At 36.0% G+C, this 8792-nt stretch overlaps 1 protein-coding gene across 4 annotated transcripts in view; it reads left to right on the top strand.

Moving 5' to 3' along the window:
- ANAPC10 (anaphase promoting complex subunit 10) overlaps positions 1-8792 on the top strand; it is a 93947-nt gene that overhangs the window by 264 nt on the left and 84891 nt on the right. The window lies entirely within an intron of this gene.

The raw sequence follows: 8792 nt of genomic DNA, 5'->3' as shown, positions 1-8792 counted from the left end.
TCTCCTCCTCCGCCCGTGCCTCAGTGTCCCCCGGCGCCGCGGCCCGCACTGTGCCGGGCTGTGAGGTCGGAGCGAAAGCGAATAGAATAGAACCGGGCTGGGCGCTAAGGGGAGCCGCTCCGCGGGCATCCCTCGGGCTCAGCCGTCAGACGGCGCTCGGGCTAGCCCCTGTGTGCGGAAAGGTGTGCAGACCCCCGAGCCGCAGGGAAACGCGCCTTCCCAGCCCCAACAGCGCCTGTCTTCTGGTGCCCCCGGTACGCCAGAGCCACTCGAGTCGTGGCGGAGACGGGGCTTTTCTCGTTCGGAGGATAGCTAATTAAAATAGTCACTGCCCGGTGGCGCTCTGAACCGAAGCTAGAGCGGCGCGCTGTCCCACGCCGGGTGGCCCCTGTGCGCTGGCGCTAGGCGAAGAGCACGCGCGGCAGCGGGCTGTGATTCCGCGGTGGGCATCCCGGCCGGGTCCCCTTCTGGAATCGGATTGTTGGGTTTTAATTTTCCCGGACTCGTCATTTTCTCGGCCATCTGAGAAATGGCCTTTCAGTTAATGAAATTCAACAGGGTGGTAATTGTAGTGTGCGTGAGGGGCAGGTCCTTGAGCCGTTGTGGGGCAGCGGTGTCGAGCTCAGATAGAATATGTATGACTGTGATGGAATACTGTTGTGCTATAAGGAATAATGAAAGGCGTAGTTTGAGGAAAACCCGAGAGCTTATGTGAATTAGTGCATCGGAGTCCGGAAAGCATTGTGCGCTGACAGCCGTTTTACATAATGACAATCAGCTGCGAAAGATTAGCTTTTCTGGATGATTCACCGGGGCTTATAATGAAAAACGCTATCTGCCTCCAAAAAGAGAAACCGATGAACTCTGATACAGACTGAAGCCTATTTTTTATTTACTTTACCTCCCCCTCCCCCATGGAAATGTTTTGCATGACCTCATATGCATAATTTATTTCTTGCCTTCTCAATGGGTAGGGGAGGGGGTAAAAGGTGGGAGAGCATTTGAAACTAAAAACTAAAGTTAAAAAATTTTTAAGGACATAGAATGTAACTAAGGTATGATACAATTATCAACTGGGGAAAAAATTTAGAATTGATTCTTAATAACCAATATCTTGAAGAGATTCAGAGCTCTGTTCCTTCTTTCAAACATATAGGTACTTCCAGGATTTTCTATTAGGTATTTTTAATTTATTCTTTTTTCTAGTCTTTTAAAAATTCCTGTTTGTTGTTGGGGATTTTTAACTTATTCTTTTTCTAGTTTTTTTTTTTAATTGCTTACTCAATTCATCGATCTGCTCTTTCTCTCTTTTATTAATGTAAGCTGTTAAGAGATGTAAATTTTCTCCTAAATACTGCTTTGGTTGTACTCCACAATTTTTTCCATGTTGTCTCATTATAGTTATTCTTTTTAACGAAAAAATAGATTTTTTTTTTGTATCATCTGTTCTTTGACTCCTTTTTTTAGGATTAGATTATTCATTTTCCAATTAGTTTTTAATCTATGCTTCCAGGACCCTTTGTTGAATGTCGTTTTTATTGCATTATGGTCCCCCCAAAATGCATTTCATATTTCTATTTTCAACGCTTTTCTGCATATTTCATATTTTTTGCATTTGTTTGTGAGATTATGATGCTTTACTACATGGTCAAATTTTTATTATTTATTTATTTTTAGAAATAACTTTATTTTTCAAAATAAATACAAAGATAGTTTATAACATTTACCCTTGTAAAACCTTGTGTTCCATATTTTTCTCCCTTCTTCTCCCATCCTCCCCTATCCTAAACAGCAAGTAATCCAATATAGATTAAACATGTTCAGTTCTTTTAAACATATTTCTATATTTATCATGCTGCATAAGCTCAAAAAGGAGAGAAATGAGAAAGAAAAAACAAGCAGGGAAACAATAACAAAATAAATGAAGTTATTTACTATATTGTGATACACATTCAGTCCTCTCTCTGGATGCAGATGGATCTCTATCACAAGTCTATTGGAATTGTATGGTCAGTTTTTGTGAATGTGCCATGTGCAGCTAAGAAAAAGTATACTCTTTTTTTTGTTTTTTATTTTTATTTAATAGCCTTTTATTTACAGGATATATGCATGGGTAACTTTATAGCATTAACAATTGCCAAACCTCTTGTTCCAATTTTTTACCTCTTACCCCCCCCATCCCCTCCCCTAGATGGCAGGATGACCAGTAGATGTTAAATATATTAAAATATAAATTAGGTACACAATAAGTAAGTATACTCTTTTCTATTCCCATTAAGTATGCTCCAGAGGTTTATCATGTCTAACTTTCCTAGAATTCTATTTAGCTATTTAACTTCTTCCTTTTTTATTTTATACTTATAATTGCTTAGGTGTGAGCTGGAGCTAATTGGTTTCCATATCTGTATTATTTCCTCATGTAATTCATTTTACTTTTCCTTCAAGAATTTGCTTTTCCATTTGATGCCTGCATGTGCACTTGGACATGTACGTACACATAACAGTTTTGCTAATGTAGTTTTCCTGATTATCTCTTTTAATTAGGTCTACATGCTTTTGCTTTATCTGAGTTCATTTACAATTGTGCTTTTTTTTTTTTAAATTCAGCTGAAGGATATGAGATTCTATTCCATTCTTTTATTTTACCTCTGTGTGTGTCCTTTTGTTTCAAGTAACATTTTCTTGTAAGTAACATATTGTTGGATTCTAGTTTCTAATCCCTTTTGCTATTATCTTGCATTTTATGAGTGAATTTATTCCTTCCACATTCAGCATTATGATTTATAATTATATTTCCCTCCATTTTATTCTCTTCTATTTATCCTATTTAAAAAACCCTTTGCCCTTTTCAAAAATCTCTATTTTTGATCATTTGATCATTGCCTCCCTTAATACATCTTCCTTCTTATCCCTCCTTTTTCTTAGTTCCTTCTCTTCCTACCTCCCTGTTAGGTAAGATAAATTTCAGTATCCAGCTGTATACCACATGTATACATGTGGTCTTCCCTGTTTGATATAGTTCATCTGATACTGAGGTTCAAATATTCCCTACTTTTCCCACCTCCTTCTCCACTGTAAAAACTTTCTTATGCAAGATAATTTCCCCTTTTCTTTTGCTCATCCTCCTAATACATTGCTCTTTTTTCTAACCCTCTTATTTTATATTTTGAGATCATCCCAATGTAATAGATTTGTACTCATGTCCTCTGTCTAAGGAGAATCCTTCCAATAATGAAAATGTTCTAATAATGATAAACTTCTTAGGAGTTATATGTATCATCTTTTCATATGGGAATGTAAACAATTTAACCTTATGATTTCTCATTAATGTTTAACTTTTATATTTCTTGAGTATCTCTTTTTCTGTTCGGAGCTGATCTTTTTATCAGGAATGCTTAAAGTTCTGTATTTCACTAAATGTTTATTTTCACCCCAGGTGATTATATTCAGTTTTGTTAGGTAGGTTATTTTTGATCGTAATCCTAAATCCTTTAATTTCCAGCCTTTCACTTCTATATAGTAGCAGCTACTAAATCTTATGTGATCATGATTGTTTCTCCACAGTATTTAAATTATTTATTTCTGATTGTTTTCAGTATTTTCTCCTTAATCTGAGAGCTTTGGAATGTGGCTTTGATATTCCTGGAAATTTTCGTTTTGAGATCTTTTTCAGGAGGTGATTCATGGATTCTTTTCAGTATATACTTTAACTTCTGGTTCTATGACATCTGGGCAGTTTTCCTTTATAATTTCTTGAAATCTATTATCTAATGGGTTTTTTTTTTGGGGGGGGGCGAAGGGATTTCAGGTCTGTATTCTAGGTCAGTTGTTTTTCTCATGAGATAATTCACATTTTCTTCTTTTTAATTCAGTCTTTTCACTGTTTTTTGATTTTGTTTCTAGATGTGTCATGGGATCATTAACTTCTACTTGGTCAATTGTAATTTTTAAAGGGTGATTTTATTCACTGAAGTTATGAAACTCTTAACAACCTCTTAATTCTCACTTTGTCATTTTCTTACATCCCTGATACTTAAATCTTTAAAAAAAAAAAAACAACAAAACTAAATTTTTTTGATGAATGAAAATTCACATTCTCCCTCAGTCCAATGCTGCCTCCCCTATTAAAAAAAAAAAAAAAAAGAAAGAAAGAAAGAAAAAGAAAACCTTGACAATAAATATTCATAGTCCAAAGAAATCAAATCCCATATTGGCCATGTCATGTGTGATGTGTGTGTGTATGTGCCTGCAGACTTCTCAGTCTGTACTCTGTGTCCATAATTTCTCTCTTAGAGTCAATATCATGTTTTTAGTATTAGTCTTATGGTATTGTGGTTAGTGTACATCAGTTTCCCCCTTGCTTTTTATAGAGAACTTGGTAAGAAGAGTGTGCTCAGCATTAGTGTTCTAGATCTGATATATCCACTACTACTTACTTGCTCTTTTCTCTTTTCCTCATCCAGAGTTGGATCATAGGTTCTTACTTTTTTTCTCTTTTTAAGTGGGTTCCTTTTCCAATTCACCTTCAATATTTAATTTATTTTGCTTATGACTACTACCATCCTTAATCTGTTCTCGCTCTTATTTTCTTTTCTCTCTTATTTTTCCCTGTTTTCATTGTTGTTCAGTCAAGTCGGTTGTATCTGACTCTTTATGATCCTACTTAAGATTTTCCAGGCAAAGACAGGAGTGGTTTGACATTTTTTTCTCTCTAGCTCATTTTACAAATGAAAAAACAGGCAAACAGGGTTAAGTAACTTGCCCAGGATCACACAGTTAGTAAGTGCCTGAAGTTATTTTTGAACTCAGGTCTTTCTGATTCCAGATTCAGTGTTCTATATCCATTGCACTACTTTGTTGGCTCCGACCTCTTTCCTTACTATTTCTATATTTAGTAAAACGTATTTGTGCATCCAACTATATATGTGTATTCCCCAATCTTTTCTCCATGTTTACATAAGTTTTCTACTTGTGTATTCCAATTATATGAGATAATTTCCCCATCCTTTCTGTCTTTGGCCATCTCAAAGTATTTCTTCTCTCTTCTCCCCCTCTTTTTCTCTTTCTTTTAAGATCATCCAAAAAAAAAAAAAAAGCCATAACTTGCTCTTCTGTGTAATTAGGCTTGTTTGATAACCATGATGATAGGGTTCTGAAGTCTCTTCATATTAGAATATAAATAATTCATCTTTGTTTAGGCCTTTATGATTCTTTTATTATACTTCCTTTTTACATTTCTCTTGTCAATAATTCATTTGGACCCCTATTCTATTAGTATTAATCAAGTTGATATAATTTCAAAGGGATAGTGATTATCAGTATGAGAAATGATAAAAGTTATGTTCCCATAGCAGAGGAAAGCCAGAAGTCTGGAACCAGAAGTAGTCCAGAGGAGTGGAACAGGGAACTTTCTGAAACTGTATATAGAACTTGTTGTGTATTTAAAAAAAAAAAAGCTGAAAGCAGGACAAAGGTTATAGCTTAGTTAAATTATGCAGGCTTAATAGCTTCATAAATATTAACTTCTCCTCCCTAGGAGGAGCTAAGGTTTATTTTAATGGGCATACAATATAGGTAACTGGAAGTGGGAGATATTAAGAGGTGTATGTTGTAGGAGAATGGGAAAAGAATGTTAACCTCATCACCCCCAGCCACTGGGAAGATAGGGGAGGGATGATGCCACCTGGAGAAGGGATAAAAGGTAGTTATGCTCTTGCTTCAAAAAGGGTATGAGCTCATTTTGAGTTTCACACCCATTTCCTGAAGGAACATATTAAAACTTTAAACTTCTTCACTCATTCTGAATTTGTCCATTTATTGTGCCCTTATTTGGGGTTCAGAATTTTGTTTCCAATATCAGTTGGGTGTATTATGTTCCGGAGCTGTAAGCTGAAGATTCTGAGATCACTTGCTTAATCATAGAAAGTTAAGCAGAGGCCTTCTACTCTTGTTTTCCTTGTCATGCTAAGCAAATGCAGTGCAGCAGAGAGGACTCAGTTACAAAAAAAGTGTCCAATTTATTTTTGTACCTCCGAATCATTCCCTCTTGTCCATTATGAGCAGGGGACCATTTTATGACTATCTCATGAATACTTAGTGGAGAAGCCCCCTACTTTACCCAACTCATGACTCTACTGACATATTTTGCTTATTTTAGCTTATGTGTCTTCTATCAATCGGTAAAATTATTCTGTATTTGGCATAGCCATTCTTGAATGTCCAGGTCCTTCTTAATAAATTACATTTTGCTTGACTTACATTTCTTTTTTTAAGTTTTTTTTTTTTTAGTTATGTATTTCTTCCCCTCTTTTTTCACCTCTCAATTAAAAATTAAGCAAAACTACTTCCTTTTCAACTTCTGTTTATCAGGAGGTCTTTTTTTCCTTCATTTTATTCTGTACCCCTTTTAAAAAAGAATTTCTTTCTCTCATGCTCTTCTATTGTAGGCTTTCATTATTTGATTATGTCCTTATGCTTGTTTATTTTTTTCTGTAATATCCCTTTTCCTCATGGAATTAAAGTTTCTGATGTATCTATTTTGAGTTCCCTCTTTTAAACTGTTTCTGTTATTGCCTGCCTTGTAGTTCTTTCCTTCACCACTATCCCCTCTCTTCTTTTCTCTTCTTCATTTTTTCAAATGCTTACAAGAGATAGCAAGGATGGAAGTGTTGCCCAGTAGTAGAAATTTTCCTTTTTTATTTAATTACAAAATTCATTATTATTCTCAGTCATCTCCATAATCCTTTCTCCCATATTTATTGTAAAATCTCCCTGTGTCTATGCCTTCTCACTCTTTTGGATATTACTTAACCTTAAGAGTTATGATTTCCCTTTTGAAGCAGGATGCTATTTTCAGAGATAATCACAATCTGTTTAAGCACCAAATCCCTGTACATTACATTCATTTAAAGCCCCTGCTTCCCCTTACAGAACCTCTCTCTCCCCGACATGGAAGTGTTCTTCAGTGTTATTCCTTTCTACCATTGAACTGAGATTTTCCCTTTTCATTATCCCTATTTTAATCACATACTTTCCCACCTCATCCATTCTCCTGTAGCCTGTCTTCAATTTGAGAGACTATAGGAATTATTGACTTACTTAGATTATGTCACACAACCCCCTCTATTCCCTTAGTTCCATTTACCTATTTATGCTCATTCTTATTCTGCAGTTTTCACCCACAAAAGAGTATTGATTCATCTGCTGGACATTATGAGTTTTAGTTCAAGATGGTTCAGGTCTATTCTCCCACCTTCTATTAAAGTTGTCTTCTGATGTATTTTAGGCGGGGAAATCTCAATGTTCCCTTGTTATATTGTAGTTATTTCTATTAACCCCACGGATGTCTTTTTCTTTCTAATTTTTTTCCTTTTTTTTTCCTCTTGGGAGCAGTTTATTTCAATTACTTGCACATTTCTTGACTGCTGTCTTTATCATTTTTAATGTTTCTTTTGTCTAGAGCGTTTGCAAAGCAGTAAAGTTATAGTTTACAAACTTATGATTTGTGGCACTTCCATCTCAAGAAAGTCTGTTGGTGCCATTTTTCCAACAGCATATGCTGTTTAGGAATGATGACAAGTGTTCTCTGTTTCATCAAAAGTCCATTTTTCCTATGTAGTTTCTCCAGCTGTTTACTTAATTGTGTATTTAACTTTTTGTTTATCTTTCTGTTAGAATTATTAAAAATAAAGACCATTAGGACAAAGCATTTGTCCTTATGATGTGATTGTGATTTAGGGAGAGCAATGTGATGTGATTTAGGGAGAGCAGTTGACATCGACTTTTGGGGTTCAGTCATGTGATCAATTCACAATGGCCCTTTTTTTTGCGGGGGGGGGGTAAAAAGTAGGTTTATTTAGGAGAAGAGGTTACAGACAAAATGAAAAAAATGCAATAGACACCAGGAGTGGTAAATATGAAATAGATAGGAAAGTGGTTTTAACAACAATGGAAAAAAAAAGTTCCCCAGTGGAACTCACAATTAACTAGGAAGAAGGGAATATGCCATGAGGAAGGGAGTAAGCCATTAACTAGAGACTTAGCACCCTAAAAAAAGGAGAAAGACACCAAGAGACATGGCCAAGGGGTGAAGGAAAAGAACCAGGAGGCAGAATAGCATGGCGGGCTAACCCAAAATGGAGTCAGCAAAGATGGCATGGGCTATGGACAGATTTATAAGGGAAAATTAACCTTGGGGTTTGATGAAACTTGGATTTCTGACTGAACACAGCTAGGCAGGACTACCCACCACCTCCACAGAGGTTGGGATTATAAGGCTGAACTGATCCCTATCAGTACCCTTCTTTGCTTACCCTCAGGGAGTAATCTTATTAGTACTTCACCTTTCTCTGCCAACTTCACCCAGTAATCCAGGATTTCATCATGCTGATATAGGGTTTGTGTCACATTTTGGTAATTCTTGCAATATTTCAAACTTTTTAATCAGTGCTATTATTATATCAGTTATGGTGATCTATGGACAGTGATCTTTGATGGTATTGTTTTGGAGTACCATGAATCATAACTATGTAAGGCCAGTAACTTAATCTATAAAATGTTATGTGTGTTCTGATTGGTCCATCACTGACCTTTCAGGGCCTCCCTATTTCATAAAACATTTCAATATTATAAGTAAACCAATGAATAACCTTAAAATGGTCTCTTAAGTATTCAAACGAAAGAAAGACTTAATCAGTATAATGAACTTCATTGTTATTTCACTTAAAGAAATTGCCACAGGCACCACCCTGATCAACCTCAGCAACTATTAACATTGAAGATCCTCCACCAGT

This window comes from Sarcophilus harrisii, chromosome 6 (genome assembly GCF_902635505.1).
Source record: "Sarcophilus harrisii chromosome 6, mSarHar1.11, whole genome shotgun sequence".
NCBI classification, from domain to species: Eukaryota; Metazoa; Chordata; class Mammalia; order Dasyuromorphia; family Dasyuridae; genus Sarcophilus; species Sarcophilus harrisii.
This window is presented reverse-complemented; position numbering and strand designations above follow the sequence as displayed.